The following is an 8,386-nucleotide window of genomic DNA, read 5'->3' as shown; positions in this document are numbered from 1 at the left end:
AAAAGCCTGTGACAAAATCCAGCATCCATTTATAATAAAAACTCTTGGCAAAATGGGAATAGAGGGAACATACCTCAACATAATAAAAGTCATGCATAACAAACCCACAGCTAACATACTCAATGGGTAAAAACTATAAGTGTTTTCCTTAAGATGAGGAATGAGACAAGGATATCCACTTTCACCATGATTATTCAACATAGTATTAAAAGTTCTAGGACAATAATCAGACAAGAAAAAGAAAGAAGTAAAACTGTCATTATTTGCAGATGATATGACTATAGGTAGAGAACCCTAAAGCTATGACCAAAAAACTCTTAGAACTGATAAATGAATTCAGTAAGGTAGTAGGATATAAAATTAATATTCTGAAGTCAGTTGCATTTTTATATGCCAATAATGAACTATCAAAAAAGAGAAATTAAGGAAACAATCCCATGTACAATCATATCAAAAAAATAAAAAAACCTTGAAATAACCAACAAGGTAAAAGACCTGTACTCAGAAAATCATGTCATTGAAGAAGATACAAATAATGGAAGGAATTACTATGCTCATAATCCCTATTAAAATACCAATGGCATTTTTCACAGAACTAGAATATCCTAAAATTTATATGGAACCATAAAAGACTCTGGATAGTTATAGCAATCTTGAGAAAGAAGAACAAAGTTGGAGGTATCACACTATGTGATATCAAACTATACTACAAGGCTACAGTAATCAAAACAGCATGGTACGGGCATAAAAACAGATATATTGATCAATGGAACAGAATAGAGAGCCCAGAAATAAATCCACGTCTATCTTCTCATTTAATAGATGATAAAGGAGAGAAGAATATACTCTGGGAGTAAAGACAGTCTCTTCAAATAATGATGTTGGGACAGATACATGCAAAAAAATAAACTGGACTGCCTTCTTACACCGTATTCAATAATAGACTCAAATGGATTAAAGACTTAAATGTAAGACCTGAAACCATAAAACTTCTAGAAGAAATCATTGGCAGTAAACTCTCTTATATTGCCAGCAGTAATTTCTTTTCAGATATATCTCCCCAGGCAAGAGAAACAAAAGAAAAAATAAGCAAATATAACTACATTAAACTAAAAAGCTTTTGTACAGCAAAGGAAACCATCAACAAAACAAAAAGACAACCGACTCTTTGAGAGAAGATATTTCTAACGATACATCTGATAAGAGGTTAATATCCAAAATATATAAAGAACTCATACAAGTCAACAACAACGACAAAAACAATCCAATTAAAAAATGAGCAGAGCACCTGAACAGATACTTTTCTCCAAAAAGGAAATACAGATGGCCAACAGACATATGAAAAGATGCTCAAGGTCACTAATCATCAGAATGTCAGAATGGCTATCAATAAATCAAAGAATAAGAGTTGCCAAGGATGCGGAGAAAAGGGAATCCTCATACATTGTTGGTGAGATTGTAAATTGGTACAGCCGCTATGGAAAACAGTCTGGAGGTTTCTCAAAAACTTAAAAATGGATATACCTTTTGACCCAGCAATTGCACTTCTTGGTATTTAGTCAAGTAAAACCAAAACAATAATTCATAAAGATCTATGTGCTCCAATATTCATGGCAGCACAATTTACAATAGCCAAGATATGCCCATCAACAGATGATTGGATAAAGAAGTTATGGTTCATATGTACAATCGGATTTTATTCAGCCATTTAAAAAAATGAAATCCTACCATTTGCAATGACCTGGATAGACCTAGAGGTTATTATGCTGAGTGAAATAAGTCAGACAGAGAAAGATAAATACCATATGATTTCACTTATATGCGGAATCTAAGGAACAAAAAGAACAAACTAATCAAAAACAGACACACAAATATAGAGGACAATTTGGTGACGGACAGAAGGAATGGGTGGTTGGAGAGCTGGAGGAATGGGGTGAAGGGTTAAAGAAGTACAAATTACTAGTTGGTAGATGGTCACAGGTATGGGGAGCACAGCATAGGGAATGCAGTTAGCATTAATATATTGGCTAGATGGAAAACCAGAGGAGAGAAGGAGTAATTAGCAGAACGTTTTATAAACTATATAAATGTCTAACCAATGTACTATATACTTGAAACTAATTAAAATTAATTAATTAATTTAAAGAAAAAAGATAGACATGCAGATCAATGGGATAGAATTGAGAGTCCAGAAATAAATCCATGCATCTATGGTCAATTGATTTTCAACAAGGGTGCCAAGACCATTCAATGGAGAAAAGAATAGTCTCTTCAACAAATGTTTCCGAAATAACTGGATATCCACATGTAAAAGAATGAAAGTATACTATTACTTTAGCCCATATACAAAAATTAACTCAATTTTTATTTTGTTCGTTGCTGCTCCTTGTTTTGGGTTGTTATTGTTTTAGTTACTTTTCAAAATTATTTTTGTAAAGTCTCTATTTTTTATCATATGTGGCCACTGAAGGCTGTTTTCCATAGGCTTAGGGGTCAATTAGTGTATTAAGAGTATCTATAAATACCTGAAGCCCCAAAATATCTTTTAAAAAAGAATTTTAAACTCTCCCTCTCTTTGAAGATTGCCTCCGTTGGAACACTCCTTTCAATGCTTAGCCAAGTCCCTTTGCAACACTGCCTTCACCTTTACTCCCTGCTTGTGCAGAGGCTGAAGGTCAGCCAGAGGTGAAAGTTGAGGATCTTCTCTAAGGATTAGGCCTTTACTGAGCATGTGTCCTGTCTTGAGCATATGCATTGCCTTTTCAATTCCCTGATCTATACAGAAGATTTTGAAAGCCCTCATTCCCCACATAGGTTCTTTCCCAAACTGTTTCTTTCCAAGCTTTCTGATCTGTCTCTTACTTGTCCTATTATCCCTTGCCCAGGCTGCTATGGCCAATCAGTACTTTTTCCTTTAAGTGCTTTTTTAAATTTTTTTTTTATTTGGTGACATTGACATTGGTTAATGAAATCCTACAAGTTTCAGCTGTATATTTTAACAGTAAGGCATGTGTACATATTTACATTGTGTGTTCACCTCCCATAGTTAGATTTCTTTCTGTCACCATATATTTGACCCCTTTATCTTGTCTCCCTCTCTCCTCCCCCCTCACCCCTACTCTCTGGTAACCAGTAGTCTATTGTCTATGTCCATGAGTCTCTGTTTGTTTGTCCTGTTGCTTTTAGATTTATATCCCACATATAAGTGATATCATATGATTTTCAACTTTTTCTGTCTGGCTTATTTCGCTTAGCATGATTATCTCAAGGTCCATCTATCTTGTCACAAATGACAGCATTTCACCTCTTCTTATGGCTGAGTAATATTCCATTGTATATATGTGCCACAGTTTCTTTAGCTAATCATCTATTGTAGGACACTTTGGTTGCTTCCATGTCCTGGCCACCATGAATAATGCTGCTATGAACATCAGTTTGCAAATATTTTTCGGATATGAGTTTTCAAGTGTTTTTAGCAAATGTCACCTGAGAAGGTCCCCAGACCTGAAAATGCTCTGAGCCAGGTGAAACAAAGGCAAGTCCAGTCCTTTAAGGAGACACTAGATAGATGGAAATACACAACCGTAATTCTTTGAGAATAAGGTCTGTATTGTTCTTTCAGGTACTTGGCAGCCTGCACTGGGCTTCATTTCCACCTCCCATCTGGTATGTGGGGAAAGGTAGATAGATAGTCGCAGCAGCTTCTTTCTTCATTAAGCTTCCCCCTGGCTGTTGTATGTTTTTGACTAGATTCCAGAGTTCTGCAAAAGTCGATTCTGACACTTTTTGCCAGCTCATTAGTTGCTTTAATGGAGAGATGGAGCCCTGAGGTTTCCTTCTCTGCCACTTTTAGTATAAAGAAAGCAATCATAACCAAAAGCCATTAATATTTCAAATAAGATTAATTTTATCTCCTTGTCATCTCTCACTCATCCTTCCAGCTCAGCCATCACCTCTTCCAGGAAGACTTTCCCAACTACTCCACAACCAATACTGTAATTTATTTTTTATTTTTCTTTCTCACCAACTGGACTTAGTCTCTTGAGAGCAGAGACTGTATCCTTTTATTTCAGGATCCCTAGCACCTAATATAGTCTCAGTTACATGATAGAGCTTATAAATGCCAAAGGAAGGATACAACAGAATAATGGAAGATAAAAGAAAAGGAAAAAAAGAGGAAGAAACAGAGACTATTCCATGATTTCTATAATCTTGGTTAAAATTCAGATTGAAATCTATAAAGGAGTATTTTTGTCATGGTTTCAAGTCAAAGAAAAGTAACTTTTTTAAAGACACACACATCCCTAAAGAAAAAAAAAAATTCGCCATATCCAAACTGATACCTTTATCTTTTGGGGAAGTGCTCTCATACGATGTTAAGCTTTATGACAACTTCAACTGTTTCTAAATTAATGTAACAACACTTCATAAATACCAAGGTGTTTTAAAGTTATTAGTATTAATTTTAAGATACTTTTGACCCTTAAGACATGTATGGAATTAATTTCCACTGTACTGAAACAGGAAGGTGATATATAATGGCCTATAAAGTGAAATTTTAAAAGTAACCTGACTTATCATCCTTGATGAAACAATGATAATATCACAAATACCACCACACTTAACTTTGCAGGTGTGCAAGTTTGCAAAGTGTGAATGTATGTTTACAAGAGAGTAGAACAATTCAATTGCATAAATTAATCAGTCTGAGAAACCACATTAGAAACATAGCTAATTTTTACATGATTTTCAGTAAGTCCGTATACTTTCAATTTTAGTATAACCTCTATCACAAAGCTTTCATAACAACTTTAAATGATAGTCATTGATGATAAAAGGAGGAAAATAACAGTTTAAAGTTCATCATATTAGTATGTATCTACATTTATGCAGATTTAATCTCCCAAGAATCAAAGGTGGTAAATAGAATGGAGAAAAAGCATATACAGTAAATATAAGCTGTATATGCTGAGTACTAAGGAACAATTTTATATTGCTTTAGGAAAATTACATCTTTTATTACATATGCTTTCTTTTCTTGTACTTTGCAACCACAGTGACCTCTGCAATATAGCTGCCCAGCAGATGCCAAAAGAAAAGAGAGGAGGCACTGGGGCAGTTCATCTCAGAAATACCAGGGTCACGTTCCCTGATTCTTTTTCTCATGTGAGCAAAATACATGAGTAGGAAACCATAGTAGCTCATCAACACAAGTGTTAGCATAGCTGAATACAATGTCACATTGTAAGTAAATATAGCTTACAATCAATTTCATCTGACCCATATCGACAACATGCATAGTTATTATTATGTGTATGGTAAAATTAGCTATGAAGAGTAAGCAAATCTCATAAATTTATTTTATACAAACTGGATTTTTGTATTTCCTTCCACCACATTAGTTCTCAAGTATCTATAAATAACATCACTCGAACATTTTCACTGAAGTCATTCGCAGTTTTAAGTCTTCTCACCCCTATTCCCACCACAAAAACACACTCATACGTAAAATCTCTTACATATGCTCACATTCCAAGGTGCCCTGGGAAACTCAGGAAACAGGGACTCTGTGACAATGAACTCCAGCCAACTAACTAGCTGGCAAGACATGCTTGGATCACCACACTTGGAGAGGAAGGCAAGGACAGATGAGTCATCGTCCAAGTGCTAAGGTGTGAAACAAAGAGGAATGGGGCAGAAGGTAGGGGGCTGAAGAAGGAGGGGAAGAATCAACTAGGCGGCAGATTCGTGAGCAGCTAGTTAACTCAGGACAAGCATAGACTGACTGGTACAGAAAAACTGGGGACACAGACTTTGAGAAAAATTACTGGACTATTATTGGAAGAAATTGACAGGCCTTTTTGCCTTAGCAGTACTTAGAAATAGTTTACCAATAGTGACACTTTAAAAATATATGCATTTGTACTAAAGCGTAAAATAACTACTGCTCTGGTTTTGATCTGATGGCAAGGAGAAGACTTTTGAGGGCACTGGGTACCTAATGGTCAATAGGCTATAGCTGATGATTGAACAAACAGGAAGAGGTGAAGTCAACTTTGGTTTTCTCTGGTGAGTGTAGTATCAACAAGTTCAACCCCATACTATCCCACAGCCTATTTTTGAGATGTCACTTAAGATATCCTTGCAATTTTTTCATAACTTTTTTGAGCCTTGGTCAATGGACTGCATTTTGCTATGAAAAAAGGAATAGGCAGCAGGGAGAGCCAGTAGGACTTTACCAAATCTTCTAACCTGAGAAGGACAGGCCCATAAAGTCATTGATAGAAAAAAAATCTGTTATTCTTTCAGATGTGCCTCAAAGCTGAGAAGAGAGGATGCCAGTGCCTGGATTCCACACTCCAGTAATGGCCTACTCTTCACAAGGCAGTGGCTAGGGAGACAGCATACCACTCACTGAAGGTGCCACCTCATTTTCTGGAAATTTGGGATTAGAGCATAGAAGAATCCAGATCGTACAGTGCCTTGTGCCAGGTAAGGGCACTCATTACCCACTACTCTAATAAACACTAATTTATACAAATGCTTTAGGAAAGACAAATGTTGTACCCAAGAGAGCAACACAATGAGAAGGTAACATTTCAACCCTGTTCTCTCTGACCACAGACACACTCAGCACTGTGCCTTCACCAGAGGTACTTTTGCTCTGAAGTGTCATATGTTATCTCTCTGTGGAATGCATCTTTTCTATCTGCCCTTAGTGACTCACAACTGAATAAATGCTTTTGACGCTTTCTTGCTGGTAATAACAGTTATGATTTAGGAAGTGCTCATGTGGTGATTATGCCAAAAAAATGTATATATCACCTATTTAATCTTCAAAACAACTTCATGAGTTATATGTACAACTCATGAAGATTAAGTAATTTGCCCAAAATCACACAGCTAGGAAGTGGTGGATTTAACATTTTTGTAAACACTTTGCATACTTGCTTTAGATTTTTTTTAAAGAAATTTAATGTTAGTGATACAACTAAAGTTCTCCTCCATCACATTTTCTCCCTCTCTCCCTTCCTCCTTCTCTCTCCAACAGTAACCCAGGGTTCATGTATATCTTCCTGTGTACACTTTTATAAATATGTATTTATCCATAAAGAATATATAGTATTAGCTCTGTGATAAATGGCATCAACTTTTGCGAAACTTCATTTTTCATTTTACATGACGTTTTCTAAATCTTCCTATATTGATAACTGTAAATTAGTTTACTCATTTTAACTGCTGTTTAAGAGTACATTTTATGAATGTGCACTTTCTAGTTTTTCACCACTAGCAATAGTTGTGATTAACAACATTGTATGCATCTTCTGGTGTATATCTGTGAGTATATGCTTATAAGTTGGAGCTTTCTCTGTTCATGCATCTCCAATTTTATTATATATTGTTAAATTGTTGTCTATGGCCATGCTACCATGAATAAGCTCAATCTCATCTGATCTCGGAAGCTAAACAGGGTCGGGCCTGGTTAGTACTTGGTTGGAAGACCACCTGGGAAGATCAGGTGCTGTAGGCATAAAAATTTTTTTTAAAAAAATAAGAGATTGTAAGCTGACAAGGTCCTTGCAATCTGTGAGGTCAACCAAGGGTTGCCTCGCCTAAAATTTTTTTTAAAAAATAGATTGTTCTCTAGAATGATCTTACCAGTTTAAAAATAAATTGTTCTCCAGAATGATCTTACCAGTTTATACTTCAGTCTGATTACAAATACAGAATTTCTGCATTCTGGAACTTTCTGAACAGAGTCATCTTAAATATAATAGCACAGCTGAGACAATTGATACTCAAGAAAGATAGCACAAGATGGTGGTTCCCAAACCTAAATATCTATCAGAATCACCCAAAGGACTTATAGAATGCAGATTTCCAGGCCTGGCCTCAGACAAAATGTTCCCTAAGTGATTCTGATGCAGTAAATATGTGAACCACAGTTTGCAGATCACTAGTCTCAGCTACATTCTGACCATACATTATTACAGATTTTTTTCATCTTTAACTGCATGTTAATTTAGACTAAGAGAAAGCAACACACATGGATGCATTAGTTGCTACCCTTTACATGTTACCATAGAATATGTGCTTGACTTTTACTATGGGCTGTCATAGAAGAACCATATAAGAATTGGGAGGGATGAGGGTTGAAATTATGTAATTCTGTTTTATTCTGCTTTTTCTTTGTTAAGATTCCTAATTAAATTAAGAAAAAAATAGTCTGTTTTAGCTGCCAATAATTCACCATTAATAGCCAGACAAGGAAAGGGGACAAACTTTATGCTGTAAACTTTTAAAAGAGAGAACAACAGAAAAAAGTTTCTGCTACTCCCAATCCCATCTCCTTTCCCATAGTTAGTATTAAAAAAAAAAAAAAAAA

The 8,386-nt window shown here is 35.6% G+C and overlaps 1 pseudogene; it reads left to right on the top strand.

Annotated features, from left to right (window-relative positions):
• The first annotated feature begins 7,412 nt into the window (after window positions 1–7,412).
• LOC112483225 lies at window positions 7,413–7,531 on the top strand (annotated as a pseudogene).
• Window positions 7,532–8,386: the final 855 nt, after the last annotated feature.

Source organism: Pteropus alecto, unplaced genomic scaffold, assembly GCF_000325575.1.
Source record: "Pteropus alecto unplaced genomic scaffold, ASM32557v1 scaffold116, whole genome shotgun sequence".
Lineage (NCBI taxonomy): Eukaryota > Metazoa > Chordata > Mammalia > Chiroptera > Pteropodidae > Pteropus > Pteropus alecto.
Note: the sequence above shows the minus strand (reverse complement) of the source record. Positions and strands in the feature narration are given on the sequence as shown.